Source organism: Lagopus leucura, unplaced genomic scaffold, assembly GCF_019238085.1.
Source record: "Lagopus leucura isolate 7727_CA_CO unplaced genomic scaffold, USGS_WTPT01 Super-Scaffold_100008, whole genome shotgun sequence".
NCBI classification, from domain to species: Eukaryota; Metazoa; Chordata; class Aves; order Galliformes; family Phasianidae; genus Lagopus; species Lagopus leucura.
Window position 1 is genome coordinate 33,611,656 of NW_024962265.1, and position 7,769 is coordinate 33,619,424.

Below are 7,769 nucleotides of genomic sequence, written 5' to 3' on the forward strand. Positions count from 1 at the left end.
TCTATGATTCCCAACTATCTGCAAAAGCTGGATATTTTCTACTCAAGGCACCCATTTGTGTTAAGTGCTGTAAGTGCACTTGGAGTATTGATGCTAGACGATGTCCTTATTGGCTTTAACTTGGAAAATTAAAACAGTTTAAGAAATGACTTAATTGCTGGAAGGGTTGCCATGGATGATTGTAGTTCCTCATCTGCGTATTAACTTGCATTTACATATGGAAAAAATGAAAATAGAGGAACATTGTTCAAAAAAAGCCCAGTGGAAGCAGACAAACAGGATGATCTCCAAGTGTATATAGATCCCTGCAACATATCTGTTGAAGGTTGTTGGAGATGGGGTTCTTGTGTAGGCACTGAACTCTGCTTTGAGGAATATCATTACATATAAAAAAGCACACTGTGCAGAGCTTTATGATGAAGTCAGAGTAATTTCAGACTGTAATAAATGAATGCAGGATGGGTACTAGACTCATGAGAAAAAGAAGAAGAATCTCATAGGAAAAAAAGCAAAAGAGAGAGGATCAGGAAGGAGGAAGATGTGGGCTCAGTTCACACAGTCCTCAGCGGAGGATGTCTGTAGCCCATGAGAAACAGAACGGACTCAAAGTGGCTACAAACAAGAGTGATCTGAGCTCCCAAGCGCAGTCCTTGATGAGTCTTCAGATGTTCCTTACAATAAGTTTTCCCCTTCCTCTATAAAACCTCCAACCTCAAGAAATGGCCATTAATTCTATTAATAGTTTTTTATCTGTAGGTTGAAAGAAGATCTTCATGTACAGGGTAAGTCTAGGCTGCTATGACCACTGCAAACAGACAACTGCCATTTTGCTGACAGAAGATGCAAATCCCATCAACAGTGACAGGCCCAAAATCTACACACAAAACTCCATGGGAACCTCATCATGCCAAGATGGCATGCATCACACAACAGAGACAGTACTGCACTAATGTTGTGGATGTAAGTGCACTTGAAGTATTGATGCTAGACAATATCCTTATTGGCTTTAACTTGGAAAATTAAAACAGTTTAAGAAATGACTTAATTGCTGGAAGTGTTGTCATGGAGGTGAGGTGATAATGCTAATCATGGCTATTCAGTGACTCAACAAAGCACAGCACAAAGATAAAGTCATCATGCTAGAAATACAAAGTGAACTCACGTGCAACACAATAGCAATACCAGACTATCAAGGCCAGGCTGGATCAGGCCCTGAGCAACCTGATCTAGCTGTGTATGACTTTGTTCATTGCAAGAGAGTTGGACCAGATGATCTTAAAAGATCTCTTCGAGCTCTAAGGGTTCTGTGATTCTATGATTTTTGATTGTATCGGTGATGTGAAAGTATCTGGATTGTTTTACAAACCAAACAAGGACAAAATGCATGTTGTGGCACTGCTAAACATGGGTATGGGTTTGTATGAATGGGAAAACTAAGAAAATCTTACAAGAGACACATGTCAAAGGATATCAGCTGGACACTGGAGAGATTCTTTGGCAAAATGTTGGAAAATAAATGTCAAAGGCATATGGAAAGTGATTCCTGTTACATATGGTGCTCTTTAAATTGTCAGAAACATACAGCTGCAAGAGGGACTGGGTCATCAAGTCAAATTCTTTTGCCTGATTTGAATAATGGCTTTCTGTTGAATTATGTATGTGTAAAGAAGTGCTGCTAGGAGGGTAAATAGTTTGGAACCGTTTACTCAAACAAATTACAACATAACTGAATGCAATTAATTGCTGTAATGAACCAACCAGGCAAAAGGTATAATTGCAGGAGATGAAAGCTGAAGTCAGTAACACTGCCTTCCTTTGCAGACAACTACTTACACCACATCAGGTTAGACTGCTGTGTTAAGCATACCAAACATGCATTTTGTCTGCAGGAGGGTCATTTCCCTTTGATCTCCCATTCCTGAACAGAATGTTAAGTTAATTTTTTACGAATAATAGGAATAAGAAATACCAGAAAGGAGGGATTGTTTCAGTGCACATTTTGTAGATGCTGGTTGGAAGTTTTGGGGATTTATATAGCTAATGTCATCACTAGATCTCATGAATTTCAGAGAAGACTGCAATCAAACAAGTATCTTATTTTCTAGGTAAGGAAATAGCGATGGGATTTGGCATCTTGGAAATGCAAATCAAGGAACACAAACACTATCTTCGAGTTTCAGTCTGGTCCTTTGCCCACTAAGTATCACCATGAATATTATATCATAAGCTGAGACAATAAATTGAAAAAAAAAATCAAAGAAGAAGAAATTCATTACATATAGTTTTTTCATGCTATCTTCTGAGTTCAGGTCTGACTTCCAGGTACCAGTCTTCTGACTATCAAAGTTATATTCCTATTTCAGTACTTCTATTCATCAGCACATTTGAATGATCGGAGAAACATTTGAATATTCTGTGGTAAATGCATAATCTGGTGACAGGACAGAAAATGTATTCTAATATAAAAATTCTTTTACATTTGAATAAGTTGTGCCATGTTAACATTTATGGCTTTTATCATAACTTTTTTTCTATTAGCATATGCCATCACCTCTCCAAATCACCTTGAAACTAAGCAACAACCTGGATTAGGTGATCAGAATGTGAGGGCTCTCAAGTTTTTGCTTTGCTTCCAGCTGGTTTGTTTCCTGCTCCCACACAATGTGTCCAAACAGGTCTCCATGTCTCATACATGCCTTGTTGGCCAAAAATGGCAATAAAGTTGGGAGGAAAGCTCAATCTAGGGCATTTGGTCTACATTGTCTCTCCTGAGCCATCAGTATCATTACATACATAATGGAATATCTGTAATATCTCCCCTCTTCTAGACAGAGACAAGGGCTTAAGACCAGTTCTTTAATTGTCTTCGTTGGTACATATGTACTGAGCACATGCTGGATAGGAATGAACGCTCGCTACTAATACCAAAATCTTTACCTGAGCATTAGCTGTTATCTGGGCAAAAGAGATGCCAGAACAGTACTGAAAAGTCTTGTGCCACGTAATTTGAATGGTCCTGGTATGTAGCTCAGCAGTCACAGCTGGACTGTCATCTCTTCCAAAAGCCATAGGAAATGAAACCAAAGCATTTTTTCATTTTGCTGCTTGGAAATCTTCTGATTCTTCATGCAAAGTAGAGGTTTCATACCCTTTTGTTCAGGCAATGCCTTACATCACTTAGCCAATTATTTCCTTGCACAATCATGTCAGATTTCACTGTGACCACTGACTGAAGTTTTTCATTTTTTATTTTATGTGAAATCTTCACTGTGCTGACTAAGTAGTTACAAAGAAACTACACTTACTAGCCCAGATCTCTGACAGACTTTCATTTCTCTAAAACTCAGTATCTCTTTCTATTACCACTGAGCAAGGAAGGCAGCCCAGGGTTGGAAAGCCCATTCTGACCTGGTATAACATTTCATTCTTTGCTTAACTTTCCTATAAGTAGAGGTAATTCTTTCTGTTCATCTTCTCAATGCAGGGGGGCAGTAAGTGGTCTAAGTGACTGAAGTTTTACACACTTTATACCAGCACTACATAATTTCTGAATATTATTATTCATTTTACAGCTATCTATCTGCAAAGAGGATGTCTTGGCAATCAGACTTCATGACTTGGTAACTAGCCCTTGTGAACACACTGAAAGACTAACACTTATCTCTACCACCAAAAGAAAGAAAGAAAGAGAAATAAAGAAAGGCTTCATAAGTTAAACTTTTTATTATTTTGGAGGGGGGAGTAAATTCTGAAATTCTCAAAATCATCTGTTTTGGCATTTTCTAATCAAAATATTGTATCCTACACATTCCAATTACTTTTTAGAAATGTTTGAGAAAATAAGGAAACCTGATTGTACCATCCTGGAATACAGCACGGGGAAAATCCTTCAGCCTCATGCTCCTGCCTGCACATGCTTGGCTTTGAGAAAAAAATATATCATAGGTGTTTTATTTCTTTCACAAAATTTCTCACACACATTAGCTGATGAGTCTTCTGATGAAAAGAGGAGAAAACTGACACCCAGCAGTGATAGATGTCCAGAAAGAGAGATGTCCAGCTAGATAATTAACTAGTGGTTACTATTTTAAGTGATTAGAGTATGAGGTAAAATAAATTAGAAACATGGTACCTTGAATAACACAAGACTTCTGCTTCATACTTCCCTTCAGAATTTCAATTTGGTAACCGCATGTGGGATGAAAAAAGTTTATGAGATGGGAAAGCCTTTCCCCACAAAATGCCAGTGATGACTTTCTGAAATAGCGAGAGGAAAGAACTGTCCCCTCGTGATCCCTCATCCACCCTGTAAGAAGAGGAAATCAAGTTTCAGCCTTGCCTGGGTTTTGCCTTGAGAATATATCCTCTTTTCCCTGGGCCCAGCAACAGCAAGATTCAGAAACTGAATTAAAGTATTTTTCTAGAGAAATACAGAGATGACAGTAAATATAGAACAAGCACAACATGCTGCCTCCCCTCCCTTTCTTTGAACGTCTGTTGAGCTGAGGTGTGTAAAGAATTCGGAGGTTAGAAAGTGGGACCTACAACGAAAGTTGTGACATTGCTGATTGCTCAAGAACACAAACATATAAAGGGCACTGAACAGTCCTCCTTGTTCCTCGTGCTTTGGTAGAGGTTGATACCAACTACTTTCCAGCTCTCCAAAAAAACACAGTCTGCATGTAGGCATGATTAAAGTTTTCTGAGTGACCAGCAGGAAATAGCCATGAGAAAGGCAGATGCAGTCCTAAAACGTGTTTTTTCTTTGTAATGAAGTATGGAAAATAATAATGGCAGTACAGAAGGCAATGACAGTGAAACAGTGCAGGTTTTTACCTCATACTTGTACAGCTTGGAGTATTTCCACATATCCACCTCCTAATTAAAATCTGTTATTCATAAAATAGAAGAAAATTCCAAATCTTATTCATTTTTACTTTAAGGTTGCATCAATGGGAAGGCAGGTTAGCTGTTGGCCGCTGTTACTTTAAAAACTTCCTGTACTATAACCTCAGAGTATCTATTGGTTTTTCTGCATAAAACCTTCCATTTTCACCAGCTCATCTTCATTCTTCCAAGAAGAATAAAACAGTCCCGAAAGTTTTCTGTTTTCAGCACCATGGTATCTTTTAGAGATTAAGCCTGTTCTGAGCGTGAGATGATGAATCTTATGGTACTTTTTTTCCTTTCTAAAGCCTCAATGTCTTACTTGATGTGATTTTTTTGAATCTCGGGGCTTATGTTAGAGTTTTGGGGTTGGGATTTTTTTCTAAGCACTTTTAATTGTCAAGATTGTAGGGAAAATATTGAAAGCAAGAATTTTAAAACAGTACAAAAGCAAATAGAAGAACTTACTATTTTAATGTAATTGTTTCCAGATTCTTCCTAAAGACTTTCAAACACTTCCACCGAAGTTCTGTAAGCAGTTATGGCATCTACAACATTAATATTGTTGATTTTTGATGTTAACCATGCAATGCTATCAATCCAATGCTATCAGTACCACCTCCTGACTTAAGGCATTTTGTAACTTGCTGAATGTAAAGTTTTCTATAAAATACACATTTAAATACAGTTCTTCCCAATATGATCTTGCAGGGTTTCCTAGTTCTTCCCTAATAGCCACATTCCCTGTAAGATTAGAATTAGTGTATTTCCATTAGCTTTTTCACGGATATTTCTGTTTGTTTTAGTACAACACTTTAATTCACTTAGAATTAATTGATGAAGAAACCAATTCCATTGTAAGTTGGCTAGTCTATATTATCTAATTATGACTTTCTGTTGTTTCCTTTGAATATATATATACATGTGTCTTTACTGTACATCAATATATACAAAAACATCACAATTTTCCCACAGTATCTTTCCCCACTTCCCAGTAAATGACAACTTGTTTTCCTCTATACACAATCTCCCCCCCCAGAGAAGATATCTGGCATTTTCAGAGACTACTATTCAGATTTGTTTTCTCAGAACCAGATCACATTCAAAAGAAGCCAGAAAGTCATCTGAACTTCTGCATCCAGTGATCTGCCGTAGTACTTCACAATGCATATTCAAGAGGACCACGTTCTTTTTAAAGAGAGAAGTCTAAGTGATGCTAGACTCTGATCAGCTGTCTGTTAGATGCTGTATGTGGCAGGTAAATGCCAGCCAGGGCCTCAGGACCATCCATTTCATCAGGATCCAGTTTGCAGTACCCCCTGAAAATTCACTGTAGACTCATCTGGAGGTTATGATTTCCAGTTCCATTATTAATTCATTATTTTCCACAAGTTCTCAATATGATATGCCTAAGGTGCTTTTCAGATCTTCCACATTTCAATGAGCCAGCTCCATTCATCTTCCTGCCATTTTAAGAGAAGATGTAATGACCTTAAATTGCTCCAGGGGATGTTCAGGGTGGATATTAGGAAAAACTTCTTCTCAGAAGGAGTGGTGAAGCATTGACACAGGCTGCGCAGGGAGGTGATGAAGTCACCGTCCTTGGAGGAGTTCAAGAAATGTGGACATGTGGCACTGAGGGACATGGTCAGTGGTTGTGGTGATTGGACATAGAGGGTGGCAGTTGGACTTGATGAGCTTAGTGATCTTTTCCAACCTTTGTGATTCTGTGACTGTAGGATTACCAAATTTTCTTCACATGTTGATTTCTGCAATTTATTCCTTTTCCTTATGTTGGTTATCTAAATTGTTGTTTTTTATTTGAGGTAAAAGTATTTGATTTAGTTTCTAATAAGAAATTCAAATGCTATTCAAGTTCTCGTTGTACTTTCACATTTGTTTTCCCAACCTAAATATGTTTATCACACAGACACAGTCATGATTAAAAATTAATTTGCATATTTAAATTTGGAGGAAAGCACTAGAGAGAGCAATTACGCAATGCTTTTATTTCTTTCTGAAATACATTGAAAAATGAGCATTTTGGGGGAAAATCTGGTCATTTTCACATTATTCCTTGCATTTTTAAAAATAATTAAGTAACACGTGCATATATAAGCACAAATGTACAGATGTGGGCATATGGCAGAAGCTGATGATCTGTTTCCAGAATCAATAAGAAAATATCCATGAAATATTTCAAATCCGCCTACAGAGCGGGCACATCTTGTCATAACCTTTTGGAAAGGTCCACAGGATGTTTCTAGCAGAAACCTTCTGTATGATGTAATCCTTTCTTCTAAAACAATCCAGGAGACTGTTCAGTGGGGATTCCCCTTGCCCACTTTACTCTCTAGTGCTATTCAAAATTGCATGACTGAGAAAACCAATCATCTCTACTCACAGGAAAAAGAAAGCAAATCCATGTGATGATTTGGTGCTACCTGTTTCTGTTCTGCCTCCAGAACACTTATGAGCACACCAGAAATCCAAGCATACAAGCAATCCATCCACAGATGACATTTTTACTTACAAGTGGATTTCTTGAGAAAAATTTAGTGGCAAAGAGTTCCCAGTTAGATACAGAATTTAAGTTGAAAGGAGAAATATGCAAGATCTTTGCTCCTTGGGGCTAAAAAAAATAAATAAATAAACTAAAGAAATGTTTCACACCCTAGGTTCACTTCCTCTTCATCTCCACAGGAAATAAGACTGCCTTGTAAAAGAGCTACTGCGTGTAGATGTACTTCATTTTAAAGTCACAAATCTTCTTTTTGCAAAAGCCTGAACTAGCAGCTATAAAGTGATATGAATGGATACTCTCTCTCTCATCAGCCTTGAGAGATGTGAAGATTTAATTCGAAAGTGTGCTAATACTAAGC